Source organism: Anolis carolinensis, chromosome 3 (assembly GCF_035594765.1).
Source record: "Anolis carolinensis isolate JA03-04 chromosome 3, rAnoCar3.1.pri, whole genome shotgun sequence".
NCBI classification, from domain to species: Eukaryota; Metazoa; Chordata; class Lepidosauria; order Squamata; family Dactyloidae; genus Anolis; species Anolis carolinensis.
Window position 1 is genome coordinate 275,448,843 of NC_085843.1, and position 15,411 is coordinate 275,464,253.

Below are 15,411 nucleotides of genomic sequence, written 5' to 3' on the forward strand. Positions count from 1 at the left end.
AAGCCAATGTCTGATTTAAAATTTTCAGTCATTATGAAATGCAACCACCAACGTTGGAAATCAGAAGGCAGAATTCTGATTTTGATGCCAATAAGCATCTGATCTCAATTCAGAGTGCTGGTGCTAATCCTTAAAACCTTGAACAGCTTGATAGCAAGTTACTTGAAGAACCATCTTCACCCATATAATCCATCCTGTATAATGAGCTCTGTATTGATATTCTTCTCATGTGGTCACCATTAAAATCGGTTAGCTTCGTAAACAGGTTAGTGGTGTCAACAACACTGCAAATTTTTCTTCATGTTGATGTTCAGATAGGGTGCTTTGCATAGGTATTCAATCATTTGTTTAAAAAAATCAGATCGTTATGTTTAAAGCTGCCTTCAACAGAATTCTTTAATTAGCTACTGCAACTGTTTTGTCTCCTATCCCCTGTAATCTAGTTTGCATGCTGCTGTATGAGGAAATAGCCCAGAAAATGGATTTTAAAAATTACTGTTGCTTAGTTAAATCAAGTGCCAGATATTCTTTTGATGTTGATTTTACACATACAGATCTTAGTTATGTTTCCCAAGGTAAATAGTTAACCCATCTAGAAAAGTGACCAAATGAAAAAGAAACAGGCATATTGCAATGTGTATGCATGTGGTGTGATTTGTGGATTCGGCAGATTCTTCAACTGTCCTGATTGCATGGACAATCCCAGCTAATCCTCTCTTGTCTTGCTTTTTCAGCTGCTTTTAAAATGTCCTAATTTCTCTCTTCTTCTGCTACTTTTCCCCTTAGTCCTCATCTTTTACAATTCCTGCAAACATAATTTAAAGTAGTTTACAGCAATTAACTTGGAAAGAGAAAAGAAGAGAGAAAGAAATAAAAAAAGAATCAAATTGTTGTAGCCTCTCCTAGCTTTTGTGTTCCTTCTTATTAATGTTTGCCAATTTTTATCACACTTTGGTGTTATTTGGCCACACATATCCAGGCTTCTTCTGTGAAATGTTGGAGAATATGAAACAGGATTTTTTACTACTAATGTAAGATGAAAAGAATTATCGTAAAATATATAAGAAGCTAGATGAGAAGCCAGAGGGCTGTGTTTGAAATTTTGAATTAAAAAATGGTTCAGTGCTAACAAATCCTGGGAGTCGTACTTCAGTGAGGCATCAGCACTCCTTGGCAGGGACGTCTTTAGACCTTGTAAAACTATAAGTCCCATTATTCCATCGTAGTGAGCCATGGCAGGTAGTGGTGTCAAACTGCAGTAATTCTACAGTGTAGAATCCCTCCATGGCTTGTGGAAGGCCATAAGTTGGTGCTTACTTCTTGTCCAAAGGAAAAGAAGGTGAACTTGAATCTACTCTTTCCAGTTGTTGATACCCTTTTATTTCCAATATCTGTATACTGTTGGAGAAAGGCTCTCAAAGATAAAACTAGACTCTCCAAAAATAGAAAGAAAAGCAACTGGGGGGAGGGGGGGTCAGAGAGTAAGCCACAAACCTAGTCTTCAGCTGCTTCACCAACCATAACATCTTCACTTGTCTCCAAAAACTAGCAGAAGAAGCCAGATGGTCTTCCTAGAAAGGGGTGGTCCAGGGCCAGGACTGAAACAAGCGCTGATACTTGTAAAAAAATAAAATAACCCCTTTCATCTGGAGAGGACAGAATCCATAGTAGTTCTTCATTAGCAGACCTCAGTGCTCCAGGCAATGGAATGGGGAAAAAGATTCTCTGAGATAATCAGGAAACAGATAGTTTGGTCTTTAAAGGTCAAAGGCAGCAAATTTAATTGGTCCAGAAACAAAGTAGCCTTTTTGTAGAGACTGTGCAGTTTAATTCTATTTGTATTTATTTGGAAGTAAATTTTATTGGGTTTAAGTCGGACCTATTCCAAAGTATGTGTATCAAAGGCCTCAGCTGTACATAAATATAATACTGTATATTGCATAATTGCATGCCCAGAAGCAGTGGTATTCTACATTGCCTGACGTTTCCATATCCTACTGAAAGGCAAGTGCACACATTTTTAATCCAATAAGCTAACAAGGAAATCTCCAGTGATGGCCAGAGGAGGACTCACAGGCTGCATGTATATCTTTTAAGTTTTCACAGATGAAAACTGGAACACATGTGAATCAGCAACATGAGAGACTGTGGACAAGTAGAAAAATAGAAAAATACAATTTTAAGCAGAGAAACCTTGAAATTTATGTACGAGTTGAGTATCTCTTATCTGAAATGTTTCTGGGACGAAAAATATTTTGTATTTTAGATTTTCTGAGATTTTGGAATCCCTGTACTTACATATGCTCACATAATGAGATAACTTGGAAATGGGATTCAAGTCTAAACATGAAATTCATTTGTTTCATATGCACCTTATGCACATAGCCTGAAGGTAATTACACATAATATGTTATTAATTTTTTCATGAAACAAAGTTTATGTACATCTAATTATCCAAAAAGCAAAGGTATCACTATTTCAGTGGATAATTTTGGATTTCAGAGTGTTTTTCATATAAAGGATACTCTATCCGTACGGACTTTAGGAAAACCTGAAAAGAGAGATAAACCTGAATGGGTGGCAATTGTCAGATCTGAATTTTTCAGTAGTGATTGCAGCTGGTGGACCAAGTTTGAAAAAGACCATAAACTACAGTTACAATCTGCAACATTCCAGGGGCCTGTAGGTTGCATCTCTTTTCCTTCGATAGTGAAGAACAGAAACTTCCTCATCTAGTAGATCAAGTGTGTTCTCTCACACACCATCATAATTTCTACTTGTTAGGCTAAATTAAATTGAAGGTACTCACCTAACTCCCAGAACAGTATGTCCTCCATTTTCTTAGGCATTAGAGGTACAGGACTATCCACCCCCAAGAGTAGAAAAACCATTAATTTTTTTAAATGCTATTTTTTAAAAATCTGAGAGCATATCTTTAGGAATCTCTAAGCCCTTTAGTCCAGTTCTATGTTTAGTTTCCTCTGGAAGTTCATCATAGAATCATGCTGCAGGACCTACAAGTGCTTAGAGAAATGTTCTTTCTTAGATCCTTTAGGGATCATGGGTCTATAGTCAACTTCTGGCAGATGTTGACCATAGAGTTGTGCTGAAGGACCCTAGAGGTTCCTAGAGAGAATGTACTAATCCTCAGAAGTTAAACCCACAAATATGGAGGGCAGAGTATATATCAACTGAAGGGAACCACTGTAATACATGGAGAAGTAGAGTTGTGTGTGACATCAGCTTACTTGGGTACCCATCTCACACTTGAAAAACTGTTGTCCATGTTACGATTTTGATGGAATTTGATGCAAGCCTACATAATTCTCTCTAAACCAGAGGATAATACGTAGCATGTTGCATTTTCCTGACAGCAGTTTGGTTCTCTCCAAGTAGGTTAGCTTTCTAAAGTCTGGGTGACGACAGACCTAGTTAGCTGTGATCTCCCTGCCAAAGGAAGTTCAGCAGGTTAGCTGTCATTGAGCTTTTTATTTTTAATTTGTTTTTAATTTTGAGAAAGCTGGCTAGATATATTTCTGCCACCTCTGCCTTGACTCTTTTACTCTTTTTAAATAATGTTTTTAATGGTGGTTGAAGGTGTGCCCCCCACCGCCATTATAGATTAAACAGTTGGTGTCAATGGCCTTCCAGATTCTTTTTAGGACTGCGAGGTGGCATAGAAATGTTTTAGAAATAAACTGAATAACACATTTTCATCAGAAATCCACAAATGCCCCAGTGAATGTTGGAATATATTGAGTCACTCTGTGAGTAACAAATGCATACTTTAGAACAGATCTTCAATATGGAGGACAGTAATGAAGTCAGGGGGAGGATAGGAAGCAGAGTGAAACCATGAAGATGAGCACCCGTCTGGTAATAACCCTCTCTGCATTCCTGTTATGGCTTAATCATGTTGAAAACACAAAGGAAGGCAAGGGCCAGGTGGAACCCAGCCACTCAAGGGACTTTTTTTTCCAGCCCTGAGGAATTTCCAATTGAGGGCTGCTCTTTCCTTGCTAATTGGAGTGGGGAAGACACACCGAGACTCTTTCTCTCTCTTTCTCATTCACACTTCTCTCAAGTGAGCTTACATCTTGGTACAGTAAATAGTCCTAAGGATAATTTGTGATAGATTCCTTTGAGCAGGCTGGCCCAGGAGAAAATCCGTTACATTGTGAAAAGGGTTTCAGGAGCAAAGTTGTAGATCAGAGGAAGGCCTCAGTAGCAACTTTTGTGTAAGATCCTGGCAAGTGGTGCAGCCGTCCTAGACCACATGGCCTGGGAGTGATAGGCATTTATGTTTTTGTTTATTCATGATCAATTCTTTCTCCTTGTTCAAGACAACTTTTACACATTTAAAAAAAACGATGTGGCTTTAAATATATATATAAACTTTATTTATAACCTGCCCAATCTTCCCACAATTAAAAAAAACAATTAAACAATAGTTCAGTTAAAATAGAAAATTAAAGAAATATAAGGCATAAGTAAGACACAGTAAAAAGATGAAACCACAGCTTTACTAATAAATTAAAAGCCAAAGACCTGCTTGAATAAATAGGCCTTTGCATTCCAGCAAATGAAAAGGAGAGAGAAGATCAACTAAACCTTTCACGAGAGTGAATTCCACAGCCGGAAGCTAGTCAGGGGAGGTTCTCTTGCATGTTCTCAACAAACATGAACACCACCAAAAGGATTGCAGGTTGTGAAGGCAGTAGCAAATACAGACCCTGGACCAACATGGATTTGCCTGGGCTAAGTAGGTCTGATGCTGCTTGCCACAAGATCTTTTTGGACATTATCTCACAAGGATTAGGGGGTGCATTTGTGACTGTTTAACAGCATGTAATCACACTGCTTATTGTATAACCTTGCATATCACTGGAGATGCATTTCAGGGTCCCCCTGTTGTTTAGTTGTGCCTTTTAATACGTGAGGGAAACCCATGAATAGGCTCCTGAAAGTGCTTTATTCTAACATTGACACTTGTGCAATAAGCAACTAGTGCTGTTGCAGTGGTGGTGACATGGGCATGTTGTGAGTGTAACTTTTCTCCACTCAACTTACCTGTTGCCAAGTTGAGGCCATTCAATTTCTGGTGAACAGATGGAGAAGACCTCTGCAGCATTGCTCCATTTGCCCTCTTTAAAAATAAAACCATTTAATTTAGTGAGTAGATGGAAAGCACCTCCAGCAATATTGCCATAAGTTGCCACTTTTGTTCCATTTACCTCTTTAAAATATATATCTAATTTAGTTGCACAACTATAGAGTTGTGCTGGAGGCCAAGGCCTGCCCAACCTGTGGATCTCCAAGTATATTGGATTTCACCTCCCAGAATTCCTTACCATTGGACAAGCTGGTTAGGGCCTCTGGGAGTTGGAATCCCAAACACCTGAAGGGTCAGGTTGTGCAGGCCTGTTCTAGAGGTTCCTAGAGAGAACACTTCTCTAGGTATGTATAAGTCCTCCAGAATGATAGTTGCATGGGAAGACCTAGAGATTCCTGGAGAAGCAAGTGGTTTTGATTTGGAGTTTTTCCCTCTTTCATGGGGGCCCAGCATACAAAACCCCTAATGTGGCGGGATGCATGTATTTCCCACATAAGCCTACCCATATCTTGAAATCTTCAAAAGAAGGTTTTGTCTTTTCTCCTCCATCCACACAGATCCATCTAGTGGGAACAGGGCCTTCTCAATGGCTACTTCATGCTTGGAAAGTCCCTCCCAACAGAGGTTCGACCGCCACCTTCCATGGCATCCTTCTGAAGAAAAATAATGGTTTTGATTTGTCTTTGATCGTTCTTTTGATAACAGACTGAATTGCCTGCATTACTTGTTGCTGTTTTAAGTATGTAGATTTTAATTCACTTTAAAGCTTCATTATAATTTCATTTTTGCATGACTTAATGATGAGGAATTTAATCTGTACTGGACTGGAGACAAAGTAGGATATAAGTTATTCTCATTGTCACCATAGAATCATAGAGTTGGAAGAGACCACATGGCCATCTAGTCCAACTTCCTGCCATGCAGGAAAAGCACAATCAAAGTATCTCTGACAGATGGCCATCCAGCCTCTGTTTAAAAGTTACCAAGGAAGAAGCTTCCACCACGCTTGGAGGCAAAGAGTTCTGCTGTTGAACAGCTCATAGGTCAGGAAGTTCTTCCTAATGTTCAGGTGGAATCTCTTTTCCTGTCATTTGAACCCATTGATCCCATCTTTGACATCAGCACTGATTGGCATCTTGTTAAGTAGTTACAATGTCATAAGTTAGGTATGTCCTCATAACTCTCTAACGTGTAAGCTCCTTCTTTGGAGGCTTTTAAACAGAGGCTGGAAGGCCATCTATTGGGGGTACTTTGTGCTTTTCCTGCATGGCAGGGGGTTGAATTACATGAACGAGATGCCCCATGTGGTCTCTTCCAATTCTATTATTCTATGTTCACATTTATGTATTTATTTGCCCTGTTTATACCCTGCCTTTCTCTATCCCAATGTTTTAAACACATACAAAACATTAAACTTAAAATAAATTGAATTAAAATGAATACATATTAAACATTTAAAAACACTACATTCAATATTAAAATCACGCCATCCAGAAATTGTAGTCTAAGGCCGTTCCGTGGTCATTGAACATATTCCAAATCTATTATTGCACTGTGCTATTCTCCAAAAGCCTGATCCCAGAGTCAGGTTTTTACTTTCCTTCTGAAGGCTAGGAGGGAGGGGACTGATCTAATGTCGCTACGGAGGGAGTTCCACAGCTGAGGGGCCACCACTGAGAAGGCCCTGTCTCTCGTCCCCAACAGTTGCACTTGAGTAGCAGACGGGACCAAGAGCAGGGCCTCCCAAATGATCTTAAACTCCGAGGTGGTTCATAGGGGAAGATACGTTCAGACAAGTAAACTGGGTTGGAACCATTTAGGGCTTTATAGGCTAAAGCTAACACTTCTCAGTAGCAGACTAGCAACCAGTGGAGCTGGCGCAATAGGGGAGTTGCGTGCTCCCTGTACGCCACTCAGGTGAGCAACTTGGCTGCTGCCTGTTGGGCCAATTGAGCCTCCAAACAGTCTTCAAAGGCAACCCCACGTAAAGCGTGTTACAGTAATCTATAGAGATGTAACAAGAGCATTGAGCACTGTGGCCAAGTCTGGTTTCCCAAGGTACGGGCGCAACTGGCTCACAAGTTTTAATAGTCCAAAAGCTCCCCTGGCCACAGCCGAAACCTTGATTCCATGCTCAGTGCTGAGACCAAGAGAACTTCCAAGCTGTGAATCTGCGTCTTCCAGGAGAGTGTAACCCTATCCAACACAGATTGTAACCCTATACCCTGATTTTATGATTTTATATTTATGATCATGGCACCATTGCTGTGACCACAAATGTCTCCCAAACTCACCTTAAGACATAGGGAGGTATAACAAGAGATAACGTTATATGGTTTGTTAGGTTGCAGCACTGTATCTGCAGTAAGTAATGCATTCAAATTTAAGCTGGGAAAGAATGAGATTCTACTCTGCCTGATCCTTGAGTGCCAGGCATGCCTGCCTACAATGACAGCAGTTGTCTCCAGTATCCCATGCTGGGAGCAGCAAACCAGAGAGAAAGGCAGAAAGGGGATAAGCCTGCCTCACATGCTCCTCCACTCCAGCACGGTTAAAGAAGCTAAGATATGTATGGCCACCAAAATAGAAATCCTAAGAAAAGTGGAAATTATTGATTCATCCTTAACTGCATTTTGGAAGAAACTCCCATGTAGTATCTGGAAGGTTAAAATGTTTTTGTTTACTTATTAAAAGTTTACCTGAGCTGGTGCTTCATTTCACATATACCTGTTGCTAGTATTGTATAAAGATTTTGATGAAAGATGTTCAATTGCTATTCTTGTTTGTGATGCAGCAACTTTTCCCTATTCTTTGCCTATTATTTCTGTCAAATTTTCTGCTAAAAAAATAATACCCAAGAACACATCTGCTGTGTGCCTATATTGACCAAGCGGTAAATCACCCCATTGCGAATTGTACTAAATGGTACTGAAGGAGTTAAAAATAGCAGAACTCTAAATCCCATAGTCTTATCTGGAGGAGGAGGGGGTCCTGGGTGGTAGTAAGCTACTACATTGCTTTCATGGTATTTTTGGCACTATAGCAACTGGTGACAAGGAATTCTGTATTAAATAATGAGAGTTATTTTCTCCCTGTAATATAAATGAGAGAGTTCTTAGATATCAGGATTGGCCTAGCAATCAGGTCTTGAAATCATCCTCCTTTTTGGACCATGAAATGCAGCCAGGACAAAGACAAATCTGTGCTTTAAACTCTTTGGTTGTATGAAGGTGCTTTCAATCACATTTAATTGGCTGAACAGTTTCCCCAGCACATTCTAGAGGAAAAGTTAATTTGGTGGTTTATAGTTAGCACTTTTAACTCTGTGGTGTATGGAAAAAGCAGTGATCAGATTTAGTGGCCATTTTGTGCCATTTTACTTCTTTCCCATGGTTTCAAATCTGAACAATAATCCATGGCATACCTCTGTCTAAGTATCTATATATATCTCAGAGAGAGGGAAAGATTGAGAAAGAGAGGGAAAGATGAACAGAGAATGAATGAAGAAAGGACAATTTATGGAAGCTGCATGGCTGCCCAATTGACCCATTAAGTTGAGGGTGGGAGGATAAGCAGAAATATGTCTCTCATAATAAGATGTGCTTTAATTTCCAAAACTTTTAAGCCCCCTGATCGCCTGTAAAGATGAAAGGAAGTAACTACACTATACTGTTCACATTATGTAATGCCAATCGTCTTAATTTTGAGAGCTTGCTTTGAACCTGCATTGGCAGCAAGCAAGCTAAAACCAATCTAATAGGGGGTGGGGAATTATAATGGGGAGAGGTTTCAAAACCAGCCCTTTCTCTGCTGAATTGGAGGTGGAATGTGAAAAGCTTTATTAAATGAAGGGTTTCTTGGTGGAATGTGAGAACCGGGGTCACAAAATATGTTGGTTGTTATTATTGAGAAAAATGTATACCACCACCTCTTGATCAAATAATGGTCAAGGAGGCTTATCACAGATTGTAATAATGTGCCCACACAATGCACAAAGCCATTAGCTCTTAATCCCTGGGTCGATGGCAGAGGCCAGAGCATGATGCCCTCCAGCCTTTCAATCCCACAACAAGTGGCAGTGGAAGCCTAGTGCTTTTCTGACGGTGAGAGTGACAGCAGGGTCCTTGTATCTGCTGCTGCTGTTATGGGTGGTGGGTTCCCCTTCCCTTGATGTCCATCCTGGGAGGCAGAGGCTTCTCCTTTTCCATGGCCCTACATCCCTTCATTTACCATTATTAGCCACTTTGTGCACTGTTTTAATAGAAAGCTAGGTTGAAAAATGAATAATTGTGGAGGCCAAGCTATAGTTCCCTCAGCATTGCCAACTTTATTCATTATAGAGATCTCATAAATGCTATTTTCATAGCTCTTGCACTCTTTGTGGGAAGGGTTGGTGGGTGGCATTGGAGAATGAGATATAGGTAACCAGACAGGCATCCTGAGGATCTCATATTTTTGAATCCAGATCTACTGATTCAGAATCATTTGCTATTTATTCATTCTGTATTCATTGTCTACAAAAGAAGTAGAAAAATGCATTACTTCATAAATACTTTGGTTGTGAAAGAGGAAGTGCATCAGGAGACTAGCATCCATATTAAAGGATGGTGAGAGCAGAATCCTATTCAGCTTAGTAGTGGTTGTCCAAAACAACTTCAGAGATTCCCCAACACTATTTCTGCCAAATGCGAAGATGAACTTGCACACAAGGCCTATCTCAGTTCTTGATTCAGCCAGCGTTACAAACAAATGGCATATACACAGTATTTTTGAGTGCCCCTAGGATTACACATATATTATCTCTGCAGTCCTTATAGCAGCCAAAGCTTGTGGTTCTGTTTCATGGCTCCAGGTGTTGAATCCCCTCCTCAGCAAAGCTAGTGGTCACACTGACTGGGAGATTCTGGGAGATGGAATCCAGAAGAAGAAGAACCTTCCCCAAGCTCTAACAACCACCTTGTATGAGAGACTGTTTCTTTGATATCTTAAAACTATAACTGCAGTGGACAGACTAAGCCAATCTTGCAATTACTGCATAAAAGGTAGAGCTTAAATGCATATCCATTTACTTAAGCTAGAATGTGCCTTACAGAGAATGACTTAGGACTTTATTGCATGGAGATGGTGAATTTGTGCAGGACTGTTCCTCTAGTTGTGTTCCCTATCTCAGGATGCCAGTCTGTCACTTCCCCGCAATGAAGGTTTCTTTAAACAGTGGTTGAATTGGCAACTTTCAGGAGTGCTTTAGTTGTGTATCCTTGTATGGGGACTAGATGTTCCTTGTAGTCCGTTTTGGGAAGCCCACTGTGTGGTCTTGGGTGAGTTGCATGTTCTCAGCCCCAGAAAAATCCAGGAAGGTTTGTCTTTGGGTCACCATATTCAAAAGGTTCTTGAAAGCACACAACAACAAAATGTTGCTAGTGCTGGACACTAAGACTACGACCTCGAGAGTGCCACATGATGTGGCCAAGGCAAAGAAGCCAGCATGGGCATGGTGGAACTAAGGAACATTTCCATCCAGTTTTCTCCATATTGTATTCATTCCACCCTAGTTCTGCAACAGGTTTGCATGAAAATTCATATTGATGTCTATGTGCATTTTTCCTCACATATGCCTCCTGCGGTCAGTTTGTCAAACATACAGGTTTTGTGCATATTGGCCCAATATATCAATTGTTCACAATTTACCTAATTTTCACATATGTGTGTGTGTTTATAAATATATATTTGCATTTTAACCTAATACTGCTTACTACAGGGCAGATATCCCATGTTATTCTGAATATCTGCATATTTCTATCCCTTGTCATTGTTTGGAGAACTGCATTACAAAATCCCTCAAAGGAATTGGGTTCCATCAAGTTGATAACTTGGCAACTTCATATTGAAATTAGAAGTGAATTCCATTTTTCTCCAACCAAGGGCTCCATGACTTCGACACTTCTCACCAAAATATCTTTTTGTCTTTAAAAAAATGGTTAAGGGTCTAATCCGTTGGCCATGCTGTGGTTACAGATGCCCAGTGTATTGCTTCTGCTTTTAAAATGTATTATCCTTTTCTGCAGCAAAAACTATTTTTCTCGCCAGGGCAGCAGGTGAAAAAAATCAATTTAATTCCTGTAATTGTGATGGTCCTAAGAGTGGATGGAAAATGTGTTTTTCTCTTTCTGCCAGGATGGGCAAAGCGTTATTTGAGCTTTTTTGATCTGGGGCATCGGGAACATAGAAGCAGTGGTGGTGTATTCATTGGGGAAGGGGGGGGGGGGGGGGGAATAGAAGAGAAATGTGAATGGTGTACTTTGCAACAAGGCATTTAAAACAGAAGGGAGAGGGCGTATAAGATCTTAGAGGCCAAAATCTTAAAATTACCCAACTGCATCATTGCTGCTGCTGCTGTTGAGGCATTTAGGGAGCAGAGAGCAGCCCTCTCTGGAAAGCCCGCACTGGCCAGACCGGTCATTAGCATGACAAATGCCCCGGGTGCCAACTGTGGATCCGAGGGTGGTGGGAATGGGTGGGTGGGGGGCCCGGAGGTAGTAATTGAAGCCTCTCAGGTGCCAAGACACCTGAATGCCATTAATGCGGCGCGGAATACAGCTGAGCAATCAAACAGGCCTTGCTGGCACCGTCGGGTTTTCAGCGCAAACCAATTTGAGCCTGGGGTGAAAACGCCCCGATTGTCCTTCATGCAAATGAGGTGCGCTTTTCCCAGCCTCTGGAGGCAGCCAGGCCAGCATTGTTTTAGCGGCGAAGGGGTTGCGTGTGTGCGTGTGTGTGTTAGTGGATGATGGGTGGCGGGAGGCCTGGCACTTCCCCTCCTTGAGGAAACGCGAGGACTTCCGAGACACCTGGACCTCGGGGCTTAAGCGGGACAGGCCCAGACCCAGCCCAGGACGCGCGTTTCCCAGGCGAGGCTGGATCTCTCTCCGAGTGTCGCCTTGGGAAGCACGGGAAGAGAGGCGAGGAAGGAGACACTTGGCTTGGGTTGAACCACGGCCAAAAAAAAGCCTGCCTAGAAATATGAGTCGCACAGGAAAGGACATCCAGGATAATACGATGGGGATTCTCCCGCCCCATTCAATCCATTTAATCTGAATTTGCGCTGAAGTCTGGCTTCTTTGGGGATTTGGCACCTTTTGCTTGGAAGCAAGATACGTTCCAAATGTCGCATGGGCATTCATTTGATTCTAGAAATGAGTGCGACTTCATAAGAAGGGCAGCCACCGGCCCATGAATCGAAGCATCCCTGCCTTTTAGCAATAATTTGCGCGAGGTGCAAATCCCAGTGTGGGTGCTCTTTGGCACCCGCCTGGGCCCGGGCTCTCCTTCAGCGGGATCCGCTGCCGGCCGCACAGTCTTTGGGGAAAGGAAGGAAACTTGGCAGGCACTCCAGCCGAAGGTTTGAGACGCAGCCACGGCCAGTCTGATCCGACCTCGGGACGGGCTGCAGCCCCCTCCCCTCCACTCGGGAAAAGGGCGCCACCCAAACGCCCACGAGCCTTTGCGGGGAGGGCGAGAGAGGCTCTTCCTCCAGGGAAACGGTCCTGCCGAGCCCACCATTGGGAAGTACTGCACCCACTCTCTGGGGAAATAACCTTGTGGAAATCAATGGCAATCATAACTTCATTGAAAAGGGAAAAAATGATGTCACGTCCGTTTGGCAAATGTGAATCCCCATGGAACATGTGGAGACCACTAGTCAAGAAAAGAATGACCTTGTTAGAAGCCAACTTTTTCAACAAGTGATATTCACAAGCATTCATGTAATGGCACACAGGTAACTCAGCTGTTCAACTGAAGAACCATGTCTTTGGAATGCCAAGGACAAAGACAGGCCACTACAAAAATATATTTGGTTAGCAGAGTAATTGCAGTTGTAGTTGCCCAAAATATATACACTCCCTTAAAATCTTTCAGTTTAAAATATTCACTCAGAGATTTTTCATGAACACAGGCATATTTCTTAGTAAAGTTCAGTTATGGATTAAACACGACAAGATTAATTCCCTTTTAGTAGAAAAGGAAGAATTGCTCAAAACACTTCTATTCAAAGGTGGAATAGGTCGCCCTGGAGGGGGTGTGGGAGGGGTTGGACTAGATAGCCTTTTCCCAGCTAGCTCTACATGGGATGGTTCCAAGTTGTAGTTAAAGCTTTGGGGCAAAGCAGCCCTGAGCGCCCGGCCTTGCCAGCGCTGCCCAGTGAGTTCTGGCTCCGCAGGAAAGGCGTCCTGGCCGCGGGTGGGCAGGAAGGCGTCCCCTTTTCCTGCTCAGCCCCCATATCCACGTGGCAGCTTCACAGCCCCCCAAACTTGTTGCGTGAAGGCGTCTCCCCTTCCCCTCCCATGGGATCGGGTGAGGAGAGACGAGACGGGAGAAAAGGCTCCGGAAGGGAGAAGCCCGGCCTTGCCATCCACAGGGCTGGGAAGCCGGAGGAGCGCAGTTGGCTCCCCTTTTCCACTTTACTCCGCTTTACTCTCCAGTGAGAGGTCACTGAAAAGCAGGATCTCCCCCCCCCCCCCCCAATTGCCTCCTCTGGGCTATGGCGCTCTTCCCAATCCCCCCTCCTTGCATTATATCCCGCTTTTTCATCCAAACGGAGAGAAGTGCCATTAAAACGTACAGAACTAAACAGGCATCAAAAATTGAGATTGGAAAACTGGATTGACACTACTAGAACAGGCATGGGCAAGCTTCGGTCCTCCAGGTGTTTTGAACTTCAACTCCCACCATTCCTGCCCTCAGGCCCTTTCCTTTCCCCCCTCAGCCCACTGCGCCCTCCGGCTTCCCAACCCTGGGCATGGCAAGGCCGGGAGTTGAAGTTCAAAACACCTGGAGGGCCCTGGTTTATTAAATTCTGTTTGTTAAATTCTAACTGTTGAGTTGAGATTACACAGGGAATGGAAAATACACGCAGCGGGTGGATCAGCGAATCCGAAGACGCTTTAAAGCGGATTTACATCCTGCTTTTTCTCCAGTGATTTCTCCATCAAGGGAGGCGGGAGGGGAAAGTGAAACCGGAGCGATGCTTTCTAAGGCTGGTTCTACACTGACCTCAGAATGCAGTTTGAACTGCATTGGACATTGTATGGTCAGAGTAGAAACATAGAACGCAGCTCAGTGTAGTTCAAACTGTATTCTGTGCTCAGTGTAGAACCATCCCGGTTGATACTTCTTCTGCGGGTGGGGTACTTATCACGGATTAACGACTCCTGCCTGAAAATTCTTGCGGAGTGAGTTTATTCCGGAGTGGCATCAACTTGGAACCATCCCATGTAGCTCTGGGAGAGACCACAAAGGCTATCTAGTCCAACCCCTCCCACACCCTTTCCAGGGCGACCTATTCCACCTTTGAATAGAAGTGTTTTGAGCAATTCTTCCTTTTCTACTAAAAGTCGTGTTTAATCCGTTCAAAGGTTTTTCCTTTTTCGGGGGAGTGGTGAGGTGGGGGGACAGTCAAGAAACCTAAAAAGTTTTTGTTTTTGTTGTATGTGTGTGTTTGGGGGATTTAATTTTTGTGAACTCAAGGTTTCGGCGCTGGTTCTCAGCCTGGGATGCCTAACATTGTGGCCACCGAGTTGAGATTGCTTCTGCTAGCCGAGGGTTGTTAGTGGCTGCAACTGCTTTGGCTACAACTTTCGGCGCTTGGGATCGCCAGGGAGAGAAATATCTCCTGCCAGAAAGCGGTGTGCATTTGGGTGCATTCCCGGCACATATAGGCCTGTGTTGTGTTATGTTGTGTTGTGTTGCATTGTGGGGCGCTTTGTCTTCACCCATTGGCAGATATTCTATTTTTTTCATCCCTCCACCCAGCTCCAAAAAACGCTGGCCTCACCGGATTGAAAGGAGCAGTGGGCTGAAAGTTGTTTGGACTGGAGGAGAAGATAGAAGCCATACTCATACTAATAATAATAATAATAATCCTAGACATGTGATCCAGTACAACAGCCAGCAGAGTGTCTGCTGTGGACTCATCTTGTTGTGTTAATAATAATAATAATAATAATAATAATAATAATAATAATAATAATAATAATAACAACAACCCATGTCTGCCTTCCTTGGTCTCGCGAGGCCCCGGGCCATTCCCACCCCCCCCCCCCCAGTCTTTCCCTCCCTTGGGGTGGATGGAGGAGGCAGCTCAGCCTAAATCTTGATCAAGCCCCTTCCTTTTTCTGTGGCTTCAACAAACAGAATCCCCATTACTTCCCGGCGCCTTTTGTTGGCCCTATACAAATGAGAACAAAATGGTTATTCAGGAAAACGCTTTTTCGATTTGTATTGTGTGTGGCGCGCACAAA

At 42.8% G+C, this 15,411-nt stretch overlaps 1 long non-coding RNA gene across 11 annotated transcripts in view; it reads left to right on the forward strand.

Annotated features, from left to right (window-relative positions):
- Positions 1-15,411, forward strand: part of sox2 (SRY-box transcription factor 2) — a 533,219-nt gene that overhangs the window by 427,994 nt on the left and 89,814 nt on the right. The gene's annotated exons all lie outside the window — the stretch shown is intronic.